Here is a 14,889-nt window from a genome sequence, read left to right on the forward strand (position 1 = left end):
TTTATACTTTACCCCACAGCCTTTGTTATTATAACCATTATAATTAGATCTTCAAAAATAAGGCCCAACGCATGATTTGAAAAGTCTAAAAATTACAAGAATGGTTGTCTCATGAAAATAAAAATATTAAATGTTCATTATAATTAGATCTTTAAAAATAAGGTCTCACGCATGATTTAAAGAGTCTAAGATTATAATGATAAGATATTTAATGTTTTACTTTTCATTGGAGCATTAATAACGCTATACACTAAATCTAAAATCAATAGTGTTAGTTCTCCAATGGATTGGTCTACACTAGGTGATTTTAGAAATGTTAAACATAATCGGGAATCATTTCATATATATAGACAAGGCATTGTTTTAAGAGATATAGAAATGATGGGATTTGCCCGCCAATAGTAATAATGAACTTCGCCAACCGAAAAAGTTATTGGCGTATTGGTTATCCGATTTTTCATACAAAGTGGTTAAGGGACCCGTATATTATTATTTTAATAGAAATGTTCGCCTAATAACAAATGAATCTCAACAATAGTAATAATGAACTCCTCCATCAGGATAAATTATTGACGTATTGATTGTGTGATTTATTATGTGACGAAGTTAAGGGACCCACATTAATTAAAAAGGATTGTTCACCATTAGTGATAATGAACTCTTATTCTATTAAAATTTATTATACTATATATGTGGTTGACAAACTTATGTTAATTTTAAATATGCATGATAGTATTAATAATTCACCTTACTTATTGTATGAATGCATCTATATTCAGATTAATTATATCTAATCCATTTAATCTGCTTGCTAATATATTCAATTTAATTGGACCTCGTTTATACGGACTCGAAAAAGGAACTTAGATATTTACTCACAATGTAAGGGTACAAAATATATTTATAACTCCTATACCTAATCCTTTTACTTTAAGATACACAAGATGACATTAAATGCTTTTAATAAGTGAATTAAGGCAAATGATATGACTCAGTACAATATTCTAGAGTTTATCTCGAATACACTCCAAAGCTAATATTTGCATTATTTTATTTTTTTCAAGCATCATGTTAAATCTCAATTAGGTGTTTTGATGAAATTATATAAACCATATGCCTAAGTGCCATGTCAAACTTGAGTACCATCAAGATAGCCTAAGAATCTCCAGTAAAAGATCATATTTTGAAAATGATTGTTTATTATTTAAAAATTAAATGGAGGTCAATGGGCTGACTTGGGTGGTAAGTTTTAAGTTGACATAATTATTGTCTTGTTACCAAACTCGTTCAACTCTTTTAGAGTGAACTAAATAAAAAATCAGTTTGAGTTCACACTCACTGATATTCTTATAGAGTTGATAACATATGAAGGGATATTCAAAAGTATGGGCGTTCCTATCAATCTAACCTAGTCTATACCATCTTCTTTTAGGCCAAGTGGAAGGGCAAAAGAAAAGAAGAAGGATGATAATAGGACTAGGATAACACAAAACATGGGGATCCAAAAGGTTAAAGGAAATAAGGTAGTGTATGTTGAGGGCGAAGGAAATTGTTTCTTTTGCGGCTAACTAAGACACTTAAAGAACAAATTGTCTAAGCAACGACGTCGTATAGGAAAATATATATTTCATCATTGAGCCATGTTATGTGGTTGTATCTATTAATTCTTGATGGATAGATTCTGGAGCCACTAAACATGTTTGCAATTCGTTACAAGGATTTCAGGAATCCAATAGCCTCAATGATATGAATGTATATTTGTCTTTTGACCTGATGTCAAGGTTGTAGCTAAGTCAGTGGGAGTATTACATCTAAAATTAAAGAGTATGGGTGTGACGGCCCAAGTTTTTCAACCCGGTGCGTCAGTGATGAACCGAAAGATGATCCGATAACGGATCCGAAATACAGAAGTAAAAGACAAAACAACGGTCTCTAGAGATACAATATGACTCTAAGACACCATTGTAACCCTCAACGAGGTCACGGGACACAAATGAATCAAATGCGGAAACAACATTTCAAAAACGGACAAGAATGAACCTAGGGGCAAAATCATCATTTTCAGCCTAAAAGTGGGTGCCACCGAGTACATCATTGGAAAGACAATGAAAAATCAATGAACTTAGACTCAAAAATCGCTTGATTCGGAGTCCGGATGAAGAAGATATGGCTAACGGAAAAAGAAGGGACAAAACGGTCCAAAAGAGGACAACCAAGAACATCTAACCGGTTAGGAGACCTTCCTAACCGGTTAGGAAGCCAAAAATCTCACCAAAAACACTGCCCATGCACATGTAACCGGTTACGAAACCCCTCGTAACCGTTTATATGTGAAGGAGGCAGAATGGGCAGCCCAAAAAACTTGGCAGTAGGGGTTTTTCCGGGAAAAATGGAAATTTGAGGGCCAAGATGACATTTTCTGGAAAAACTCAAAGAAGAAACCCCCCTCAAAATTGAGTTTTTACATGACTTGCAAGGAAAATTGAAAAATACGTAATGTGAAATGCCCAAAATGCCCTCCCAAGAAAACTGGTCCAGAGGGTCCAAAAAGCTGCTAAATTTAAAAACTGAAAGCTGAACTTCGGATGCGATTTCCGATGCCAAGATGGCATTTTCTGGAAAAACACGAAAAGTAAACCCCCCCTAAAATCATATTTTCTATTCAACCATGTGAAGAAAGGAATTTATTTCTCAAAGGAAATGCCCAAAATACCCTTTGGTCAGAAAATGCAACAAAAGTGTAAAATGAGTCCGTAGGAGGCTCATTTCACCAAAGAAGAAGCTTTACCCGGAAACAACCATGCACGCAAACGTAACTTACCTAGTAAGATGTGCTACAATGGTCCATGGCCCAAAAATATGGCTGATGCAAAATATGACCCCCCAACGGCCAAAATGCCAAAAACGAAGTTTGGAACAAAAACTCGGAATTTAAAATCATGAGATGGTTTCAAAATGCCATTTGGCCCTTGGCCACACTTCATACATGATTAATGAGACCCTATGGAAGAATCAAAATAGAATTCCCACACCCAATGCAAACATGGTGAAGCAAAAACTCAATATTTTTCAATACTTTCTTAATATTCCATGAAGTCAAAATTTACATAGGATACAAATTACATGTCATTGGCCTCTGGCCTCATCTCATACATGTCAAATACATTGTAAGGAGTGTACTCATGTACATATTACATATAAGGAATCAAATGTACACATGTTGACATATAAGACTACAATTGGCATTCCAAGCCAACCTTCACCAAAAATGGAAGTCTCTAAGTCCGCAAACCATCCAAGCATAATGAAGACCTTAACTTTAATTTTTGTACCTGAAATATACCCCAGTATCGTAGGGGTTAGTAACATAAAGCTACTCGTAGGAAATGAGCATGCATCGACCTACGTTTTACAAGTTTGCATGATTTAATTATAGTGGTTCATTCCACCTAACGTCTATGTCAAAGGTGAGACTCAAGGAGCATCCTAGCTACCTAAGATCATTTCTAGCATCAATCACCTCATCCATGCAATTTTAGCAACATAGGTTCATGCTTACACAAAGGAACAACATAGGAGCATGCTTACACAAGCAACAACATATAGATTCTCAAGGTTATCAACTTGAAGTTTAAAATGCAACATCAACTAAATATAACAATTTAGCATAATTAGAATATCTAATACCACACATCAAGGCATAGATTCTCTAAGTTATCAACTAGAAATCTAAAAGTGTGAAATCAACTAAATATATCAATTTAGTATAGATGTACTTAACAACATCAAAATCACCAATAGCCAAAACCACAAGTTAACAAGGTAAACATGATTGTCAACTTGGAATTGAATGCGAAAACAAACAGTGGAAAACTTGGACATCACGCTCGGAATTCTGCCGATACCTCAATGGTTATTCCGGGCACTAACTCGTAGGGAAGACCACCCTAAGTGCACACTATCTTAATGACTTAGAGGACTCACGTCCCCGTACTAGAGCCAAACCCTAGCCATCTCCACTCAACGATGTTCCAAGATTCCAAAATAAGCCAAATAAGTTCATAACTTATACATATTACTACAACATAGTAACAAGTTAGCAATATAACTCTCAATTGTGCATAATAAGCATTTCATATCCATAATGCTACGAAATCACAAGCCAATAATATATTCATATTAGAAACATACTCTCATAAATATAAACTTAACAACAATGCTCTTCAATGCATATAACACAATCTAGTGAATACATCATAAGTCTAAATCCATACTCTTAAAATAGAAACAACTTCTAAAACATGATTAAATCCATGGATAAACAAAATATAATTTAATTACATCAAAATAATTAAACTCTCTAGATTTCAAATCATTTCCAATTGACCCCAATTTAATATATGTTAATAGACATATCATGGTCATTACATATATTCACACACAAGCTTAATTAGGCCCATGAAACCACCAAAATAAATTTTAATTAATTCCCTTAATTAAAGTCTCAAGATTTCCAAACTCAACCAAATGCTCTCAAATTAAAATATGTTAACAAACATACCAAAACTTAATTTAGAAGCGTAATACAACTCAATTCCATGCAAGGTATGGCCATGAACTTAAATCTTTCACAAAAGATAAATATTAATTAAAAAGAGCAATTCTTATTTAATTAATCCCAAATTAATATATGTTAACTAACATATTAAAATAAGAGTTTCTACCATGCCATAAGTCAAATCAAAGTTATATATCATCATGAATTTTAAATCTTATGTAAAGAATTAAAAATTACTAACTTTCCAGATTTGATACAAGGCACATATATAAGTTGTATAATCATGCTAAACACTCAATACAACACACATAAAAGCCTGAAACATTCCCTACCTCCATTTAAGATGAAATCTCAAATCCCCACCAAAATAAATCGGCTCCGAATCCGACGAAACTCCTAGGTTTTGTCGGAGACAACACCACGAACATGAATCCCAAGGAAGGCCCATCAAAAACACAACTTGACTTCAAACCCGAACTCAAGAAATGGCCAAAACGAGATTCCAATCGGTTGGAATCGTAGGCCTCGCCGAGGGGAACAATAAACACAAAGGCATCACCACTTTTTAATGAAGGGAAGAAGTCCAAAAGAGGAGAGAGAAGATGGCAGCCATGGATGGAGCTTGGACTGGCCATGAGAGAGGAGAGAGAGAGAAAATCTGATTTTTCTTTCTAAGACCTCCTGTTTATAGAAAAACTCAAAAAGTGCTCTGAACGGGCCCCGCCAGGTCCGGAAAAGTGGAATCTGAGCAGATGCGCTCAAACGGCAAAACTCTGTGAACAAAAAAGATTTCAAATGAGAAAATATGAACAACGGAAGAAACGATGTCAAAAACCGAGTCCCGAGCAGAGAGTTATGCCCAAAACAAGTTTGGCGCAAACCGGGGCCATAAACCCTGAAATTGGAAAACATCGTCCAGGAGGAAATTCTAAGAGTCCACGACTCAACGAAATGTGAAAATGAATCTCGTACGAGGATCCAGGCTCAAAACAAGGCATTGAGCAATAACTTTCATTAATTGCACAATGACCCCTCCAAAAAGTGAAAACTGCGAAACTGCCCCAGAATGAAAATATCTTCCAAAAGATATTTTTTTAGATACCCCTGAAATAAAATATCTTCAAAAGATATTTATGAAAAACACCCCAAGAAAAGAAAAAGTTTCCAAAGAACTTTGTATTTATGCCCCTATGAACACCGGGAGGAACCAGAGTACTTTCTCACGAAAGTAAAGATACGTATCTCATAGAAATCATTGAGAATGAAGATACGCAAAGTCAGAAACCAACTCCGAACACAAGAAGTGTGGTTACACAAATAGAGTGACAAACGAGGAAAAGACGAAATAGGGAAAAAGACGGAATAGGGAAAAGGACGAAAAGTGAATAGTGTCAAAAAACGTAAAATGTCGAAATGACTCGGTCCTCAAAGGAAGTTGTCAATCCAAAGAAAAGAGTCTCGGAAATCACTCCAGAGCACTCGAGACGACACTAATCGACAAGAAACCAAACTCAGAAGGGAAAAGACAACGGAAAAAAAAATTTATCCGAAAAATCCGGGTCATTACAATGGGGATATTAGTATTAGACAATTATCTTTATGCATAGATGTTAGACGCAATCTCATTCTTGTTTCACTTTTAGTTTATAAAAATTGTACTGTTACTTTTGGTAAAACTGCTTTTATAAAATTAAATAAATGTACGATTGCGTATAGTGCATTGAAAGATGGTTAATATACTATAACCACTAGCTCTTAATATTTGCATGATATAAAAACTAATGTTGTATCTTCTAGATTGAATGTTAAGAGAAAATTTGTTATTCCTGACTTATTATATTTTTAGTGTTTATTATTAGGTTATAATCAGTCAAAATGAGATTCAAAGATTGGTCAAAGAAGGTTTATTACCTAGTGAGGCAGGGGAGCCTAAACCAACTTATGAATCCTATATTGAAAGATAGATAACCATAAAGGGCTTTAATCAGCCAAATAAAATAGACATAAAGAACAATTGGAGTCGGTACACACTGACATGTGCGGTCTTATGAACATCCAAGCAAGACTACTCACGTTTTGGATACATTTACTTGATGCGACACAAGTCTTAAACTTTTGGTGTATTCCGAGAGTGTCAAGACTAAGGTAGAGCACAGATTAGGTAAACTTATCAAAACACTTCGATCTGATCATGGATATAAATATTTCTTGGGATAATGCAAAGACTATATGGTCAATGAGGGTGTTGTGTACCAGTTTTCCATAATTGACGCTCGATGAATTGAGGTGTCAAATAGGAATAACAGAATTCTGCTTAACATGGTTAAATCTATGATCAGTTATGCTACATTATCTCTTTCATTTTAGAGTTTAGCCTTGATGATATTGATACACATTATGAACTGCATTCCATCTTAGTCTGTCTCAAGGATATCTTTTGAGCTGTGTTTTTTTACTAAATCTTAGTTTGAATCACATGCACATATGGGGTAGTCTTGCACATGTACACTTGATATGGACAAGTAAGTTGGAAGCAGATCATAGGCATGCTTGATTTGATAACTACTCTAAAGGCACTAGGATGGGTTATTTTATGATCTAAATGATAAAAGTTGATTGTTAACACTTACAGTTTATTTATAGGAGGGTCATATTATGAATCGTATACCTAGTAGCACAATAGTGTTAGAGAAGATAGTTAAAGTACTAATTGTACCACATATGAACACACTTATTATAGAAATTAAGAATTATATATGAATTCCCTATTGATGCGTCGGCATCATCTAGTACACAGATTCCTACATCGGTACATTAATGTAGTAGGAGAATTATCATCCAATCCGACAAAGTCATGTTTTTAGGTGAGATCTTTATGGACATCCCTGTTAAATATGAGTTGGACCCAGTAAGCTACACGGAAGCGTGAACCGATATGGATACAGATAGTTTTGGCAAGTTGCTATGAAATCAGAGTTGGAATCTATGTATTCTAATAAAATCTGGGATGTTGTAGAACTTTCTAATATGGTGATACCTATGGAAGACAAGTTAATCTACAAAAGGATACCGAAGATTTCTTAGTGAATAAAAAATGTGTGTACAGGGTAATGTCATTATTTTTCTAATTATATATATATTGATGACATCCTACTCATTTAGAATGACGTGAAAGTTTTGTCATCAGTAAAGAGGTAGTTGTTCAATTACTTTGAAATGGAGGATCTTCAAGATGTAAGGTATATTCCTAGGATAAAGCTTTTGCAAGATCGGGTTAAAAGGAAAATAGGCTTATCTTAACAATCCTACATTGATAAAGTTTAGACCAGGTTTAGTATGCAAAACTCAAAGAATGAGTTCTTGCTTTATTGACATGGATTACTCTCTCTACTAAGTAGCTTTTCCAGGACTAGCAGAGGAAATTGAGCAAATGAGACTGGAATAATATGCTTCGGCATGTGGGAGTATCATTTATGCCATGGTCTATACCAGATAGGACATCCGCTACATTGTAGGGATAGTTGGTAGATATTAGTCCAATCCCGGACTTGATAACTGGTCTGTTGTGAAAAATATCATAAAGTACCTTAGGAGAACCAATAATCTCATACTTATTTATGGATGTGATGATGTGGTTCTAGTCGGGTATGCTAGTTCTGATTTTAAATCAGATGTAGAAACTATAAGGTCTATGACTTAGTGTATGTTCACTCAATGGAAGGGAAATCAGTTGGTAGATTGTTAAGCATATTTCAACTGTTGACTCAAACTTGAAGGTGGAGTACATTACAGCCTTAGAGGCAGCAAATGAAGCCTTTTGGTTTGATCTCACTGATTTAGAGGTTGTGGACCATACTAGCCTGCCTATCGAGCTATATTGCGACAATAGTACAGAAGTAGACCAAACTAATGACCCAAGGTTCAATAGAAGAACAAGGTATATTGAGAGGAAAAATCATGTCCTATATGATATTGTCCGGCAAGAACATATACTCGTGGCTAGAACATTGTATTGGAACACAACTTTGTTGATGCATTAACAAAGGTGTCATCGACCAATAGTTTTGATCGTCACTTAGATAACATTAGAGTTAGATGCAATTAGAATTGGCTATCAGAGCAAGTGGGAGTTGTTGGGATTTATATGCCCTGGCATAGCAAATTCCTATTTGGATTAAAGTGACATATATTCCTAACATATCTGAAATATTTATGCTTTATACAATTGGTGAATTCAATGTATTATGTTTCAATTCATTATAGAATTGATAGTGTCCACTTGATTACAAGAGATATTTATATATGTATGTAATGACGATCAATACATGAACATAAATAGTAATCATAAATAGTTCATAGTCGGTAATTATGGATGGACTTATTATTAACTAAGACTTAAACTAGATTCGGGTTAGGTTGAGATATATTACAAGAGCTGTCGTATACAATTGCTCCCTATTACTATGATGACATTTGACTCTTAAGCATGAGAGAAGTATAGACTCTTTTATTAATTAGTAATTACTTTGATTTGTTCGGCGGAATCTTCGGAATCCATAGACCGGCACTTTGGGTAATTATTTAATTAATAGTTAGAGAGTTATATTTTTAATATTTACATCATTACTATTTGTATTGATTTTGTATTGATTATGGTTGATCACAAAGTAAATTCGAAGGCCTTCGTGTGTTTTTAGACAAAATAATTTTTTATATATTTATTTATTTATTTAAATTATTATTTTTGTCAAATAAATATTTTATTGTGAAAGTCGGAAATAAGGAAAGGTACCAAAATAAATATATTAATTTAATAGTTGGATTGATGGCTTTATTTATCTGATAACTAATTATTCATAAAAGGGTCAAAGTACAATATTGACTTAGATGTTATTTATTATTTAATTAGAGTTCAATTAATTTCTTTTAGTAGAGTAGAAATTAATTTATGAATTAATTGAACTGGGTCCATGGATCGGGCCAATTATTAATTTATTGTAGTCAAGAAAATAATAAGCACAAATATTCTCACTCATAGCTCAACTTGATATTGGAGGCTCATTAGATTTGAGATATCACTTTACTTTTAGAGATTGAGAAAAATATATTGTCTTTAATTATTATTTTTATGATGTCTATATATACATGGAGTCCATGTATATTTTAAGTTATGCCTTTGTGCAATAATTTTTAGAAAACAAGAAAAGTTTTTCTCTCTAAGAAATTAGAGTTAGTGTTCTCATCTGATGAAGGCTCCCTCAAGCTTCACTCTCCAAGGTCATTCATGGAGGCTTGTGGGTGATTCCTAAAGGCAAGATCATTACCAAGAATATGGAGTTCTAAGGAGGAAGCATCTACAATAAGTGAGAATATTCACTTTAGAGGAGAGATTTAAGGTTTACTCAAACATTGATGTAAGTTTTCTATCCTTAAATTGAATGGATCATCATATTCTTCATGCATAAAACTTGTTTCTACACATAAATCAAGATATTTATTTTAAAATCCCTATTGGAGCTTTGGGTTCCTTCAAAGGCGCATTTGTTCCTTTCTTTCCATAAGTGCCCAGCGGGTACAAGGCCCAGCCAGCTTCCCAAAGGAAAGTGTTAGGTTCGAGCCTGACATGTGTGTGTGAGTTTGCTTTAGCATCTAAAAAAAAAAAAAAAAAAACCTAGATACATGTTAAGATGCATAGGTTATATATGAGAAGCCTTCCTGATTTAGATATGGGGTTCGAAATGGAAGTTGTTCAGTAACACTGCAATTTTCATTGGTCATATCTTATGAATAAACCAATCTTAACATGTGACCTCCATTGAGAGAAGATAATCAATTGATTGTCAATTCTATCATTTAAAGAACCAAATGGTAGCCAATAGTCATGTTAAAGTGCTATTGTCAAAGTGCTATCTCCTTTCCATCCTCCACCTGGTAAAGGTCTAGCAAGACTTCATAATCTTAGAATCATTCTCCAGTTTTATGAGCACAGTTGGGGAGTGTTGATGGTCCAAAAGGTGTTGCTTCTGATCAGAGTAGATTGTGCCCAATCAAACCAAATAGATTAATCTAAAGCCTTCAGCAGGTTACATATATGCCTAATGATAGAGATTCGATTCCACGAGACTAATTGAGGAATGCCAAGCCCAGTATACTCCTTAGGCTTGCATATGTTTGTCTATGCCATTTTACCTCCAGTATTTTTTACCTCCACACCAGGCGTAAGAAGCTTTTCAATACTTGGTTGATTTTCCTAATACCAATTTGGGCAGAATAAACAAAATGGCCCATGCTGAATAAGATCGATGACCTTAATAAACTGAAGTCTCCTAGCATAAGTGAGAGATTTGGAAGTTTAACACCTAATTCAACCAATAATTTTCCCCACAAGATGCTTGGTTAAATAGAAAGGGAGCGGGGCACTCCCTTACAAAAAAACATTAAGTCATCTGTAAATCATAAATGATAAATCTTATTTTTGGAGCACCACCAATGAAACTCAAAGCGAGAGTCATTTTCAATGAGCACTTCCACATACCGGAAGATATGGAATCTAGGGTTTCGTTTCTCTTTTCTCTCTCTATCTCTCTCTCGCTATAGGTATCATTTAGCGATCATCCTCCCACTTAACTGACCTAGTTGAATAATATATCTACTCTACTAAGCCCACCAAAAGCCCTAACTCGATCAAGTTCAGGGCTAGACCATAGAATCCCTATAAATAAGCACAAATTGTGAAGATCGTGTCTTTTTTTTTTTTTTCCTTTCCCGATTTTCCATCATTCATTTTTTTTATTACTATTATTTATTTATTTATTTGATTTATTGTTTTTCGGGATACCTTAGGGTTTTGTTGCACCCGAGGTAGGCTTTGGTGTTCGGAACTGATTTCTGACACCACGTGCATTATATCATTTTGGCTTTTACTATTGATGCATGATTTAATTTTGTTGAAAAGCATTGTTGGTTATTTCCATTTCGTAGAGGTATGGATGCATAGTTTCTTCGAAAACATTTTTGGTTTATGTGGTGTTTTATGTAATTATTTTTTGTCTTAGGAACTTTTATACAAATATTTCTTTAGATATTTAGAGGAGGGACCTCTTTGCAATTTGTAGGAATTAGTGACAAGTGTCACTTTTCCTTGGGGCTACTTGTCATCTTCTTAGTGATGAGACTTGGAAGCTTGTTTAGGTGACAAATGTTGGGTATAGGTTCACCCACTTGTTGGCCTTGAATTGGAACAGTTGTTAGTTTGGGATATTGACAAGTATAGGCTTGTCATTAAGCCTTGTGAGGGTGCTTTGGATGGTGACAAATGGAGGGTGAAGATTCACCCACTTGTAGACTTTTGGTTGGTACACTTGTTGACTTAGATTAGTGACAAGTGTAAGCTTGAGATTAAGCCTTATGAGGAGCCCTAGGATTGTGAAAAGTGGAGGATGGATGTGTGTGTGTGTGTAGTTGGCTAACAAAGCCTTTGAGTTGGTGGAGAAAGGTGTAATTTTCATCTTCCTCACAAAGGCCACCATTGCAGCCTCCTTGAACCATCTCCACCATTTTCAGATTTCAACATCCTTCCCTTAGGATTTTGATCTTCCACTTTGAAGACCAAATATTCCTCTCTTCCATATCTAGAACACCTTTTCTCAGTTTCTCCATTTTATGTTGTTTGCCTTAGATTATAGAGGGGCAATTCTCGGGTAAGGTAGTTTAGGAAATCCTGAAACCCTCTCCACCATTTTTAGAATTCAACCCTCTTCCTTTAGAAATTCGGTTTTCCAACTCGAAGATTAAATCTTCCTCTCTTCTTTATCTAGAACACCTTCTCACAGTTTTTCAAATTGAGTTCGTTTGCCTTTGATTCTAGAGGAACAATCCTCTAATGAGGTAGGGGTTGTAGTATGTTTATCCTCTTATTGTTTGAATTGTATTTGAGGTTTTATATATATTATATACATGCTTGTTGAATTATAGGAATTGCATTTAGATATAAATTTTATATTCTTGACTTAAGGTTTAATGATTTAAAGCATGTGAAACATATATATATATATATATATATATATATATATATATATATATATATATATATATATATATATATATATATATATATATATATATATATATATATATCTTGTTGTAAGTAAATTGTTTCATTTACTAGATTACAAAATTCTAGAGATATCATAGTTGTTGTGATATGAAAGAATTGTTGATTATTACTTGTATTCACGTTATAAGCTTATTACTATATTGGGTGGATTAGTAATTGTGGCTTACTTTGATGGTGAATTGGTTTAACATGATTTGTGATATCATTGTTTTCTGTAGCAAATCGCACATTGAAGATTCGGCATTGTCTATGCCATTGTTATGTGTAGCGAATTGCACATTGAAGATTCGACATTTTGTATGCCATTGTAGACATGAAACCCTAGGACATGAGGTGTGTGGTTTCAACTCTATTTGTGCATAGAAAGTGGTTTCATGCATTCCTTATTCGAGTATAAGTTTTGTGCTTATTGTTGATTTTGGAAAGACTTAGGGCATTGATCGTCGAATCCTGCGATTGATCACTGAAGCCCTGGGAGCACTTTATTTTCTGTTTTTGCTTCAAAACTTCAAGGTTCCATATCTTTGTTATCCGGACTCTGAATCAGGCAATTTTTGAGTCTAACTTTATTAGTTTTTTGTTGTTTTTCCAATGATGTGCATGATGGCACCCATTTCTATTTTGAAAAGACCATTTTACCCCTAAGGTGTACTTACCCGTTTTCAAAACTTCGCTTCCGCATTTGGTTCATTTGAGTTCCGTGGCTTCATGGGTAGTCACTTTGGCATCTTAGGGATAATGTACATCTCTAGAGACCTTATTTTTCTCCTTTACTTCCGCATTTCGGATCCGTTATCGGGTTAAATTTTGGGTCATCATTGACGCACCGGGTTTGTAAAACTTGGGCCGTCACAGGTGAATTCAGAACTTGAGGTTTAAAAACCTTAGAATGACGGGTTTAGGTTCATTTCATGCCTCATGTTGACATGCTTACATGCTTATGTGCTTAAGTGTTTAAGTTTTTACTGCATGACTTGATATGATTTCAGTGCTTATGTGTCTTGCCATGTGGGGCTTATCTATGCATTGATTGGTGGGTTGCATTGAGTCGTGAACACTTGAATTTCATTGGAGACTCAATTAATTTGTAGGATGCAAGAGAGGCATGTGAACTTCTTAATTTTCGGTCTTTATGCATTGTTAGGTGCATTTTGTAAAAAGCATGCTAGTTGCTACTTATATGTGTTATGTGTGTATATTATTTATCGAGCTTAATTTGATTTTAATGTAAAGAGCATGACATATGATGTATGCTAGATTAGATTTGTATATGCATGATTGTTGTTGCATATTTGGCATGACATGGGATTGGTCATGGAAAGCACGAGTTTAGGTTGGGGTGCATGGTGAGTTAGGAACTTTTCCTTGAGGTTGACTGTGATCGTTGGCAGTGTTTCATGGTAGCGTAGGTTGTTGTCAACCTAGCATTAGTTTTAAGATAGGTGGAGAGACACCTTTTATTTAGGCTCTTGTGAGGTGAGTCGTTAGGCATAGCCTTAGGGCTTTGTGGATTGATTGTGGATTTGTTGGTTTTGAGCCATGATGAGATTATGGACCTTTTAGGCTCCTTGTTTATTCGGGATGATTCCTCTGAGATTGCGATTTTCATGGGCGGGTACGTTTCTGGGCGGGTGTATAGCACTGTCATGCTACTGTACTGGCTAGCTATGAGTGTAGTTTCATTACAATAGTTATGCTCTTCACCAGCACTCAAAAACATTGGTGAAAGTCTAAAAAAATGCTGGTAATTCAATTAACAGCATTTTCCCAGCGTTCATAGATAACCGCTGGTGATTCTAGCGTCGCTAGGCCTTTACCAGCGCTTCTTTAAAGAGCGCTCGTATTGAGTCAATACCAGCACTTCTTAAAGAGTGCTGGTATTGAGTCAATTCCAGCGCTTTTTAAAGAACGCTGGTATTAAGTCTTTACTAGCGCTCTTTAAGGAACGCTAGTAAATAGTCTTTACCAGCGCTCATTTAATAAACGCTGATGATTACCCATTTTTATTTTATTTTATTTTTGGTTTTTTTCTTTTCCCTTAAAGAAAACCCATTTATAAAACCTGTTTATAAAAGTCCAAATGTCGGCCAATAACCCACCAAATTGTACCATTAGCGTTCAAATTGAAAATACCATCCAAATTGTACAATCAAAAGAATTTTTCAGAAATGTAGCCATACAATTCCAAAGGTAATACAACCATAAGTTAACAAAA

The sequence above is a fragment of the Cornus florida genome, unplaced genomic scaffold, assembly GCF_030987335.1.
Source record: "Cornus florida cultivar Cherokee Brave unplaced genomic scaffold, ASM3098733v1 CherokeeBrave_3.0.0_Hap2_Chr02, whole genome shotgun sequence".
Classification (NCBI taxonomy): domain Eukaryota; kingdom Viridiplantae; phylum Streptophyta; class Magnoliopsida; order Cornales; family Cornaceae; genus Cornus; species Cornus florida.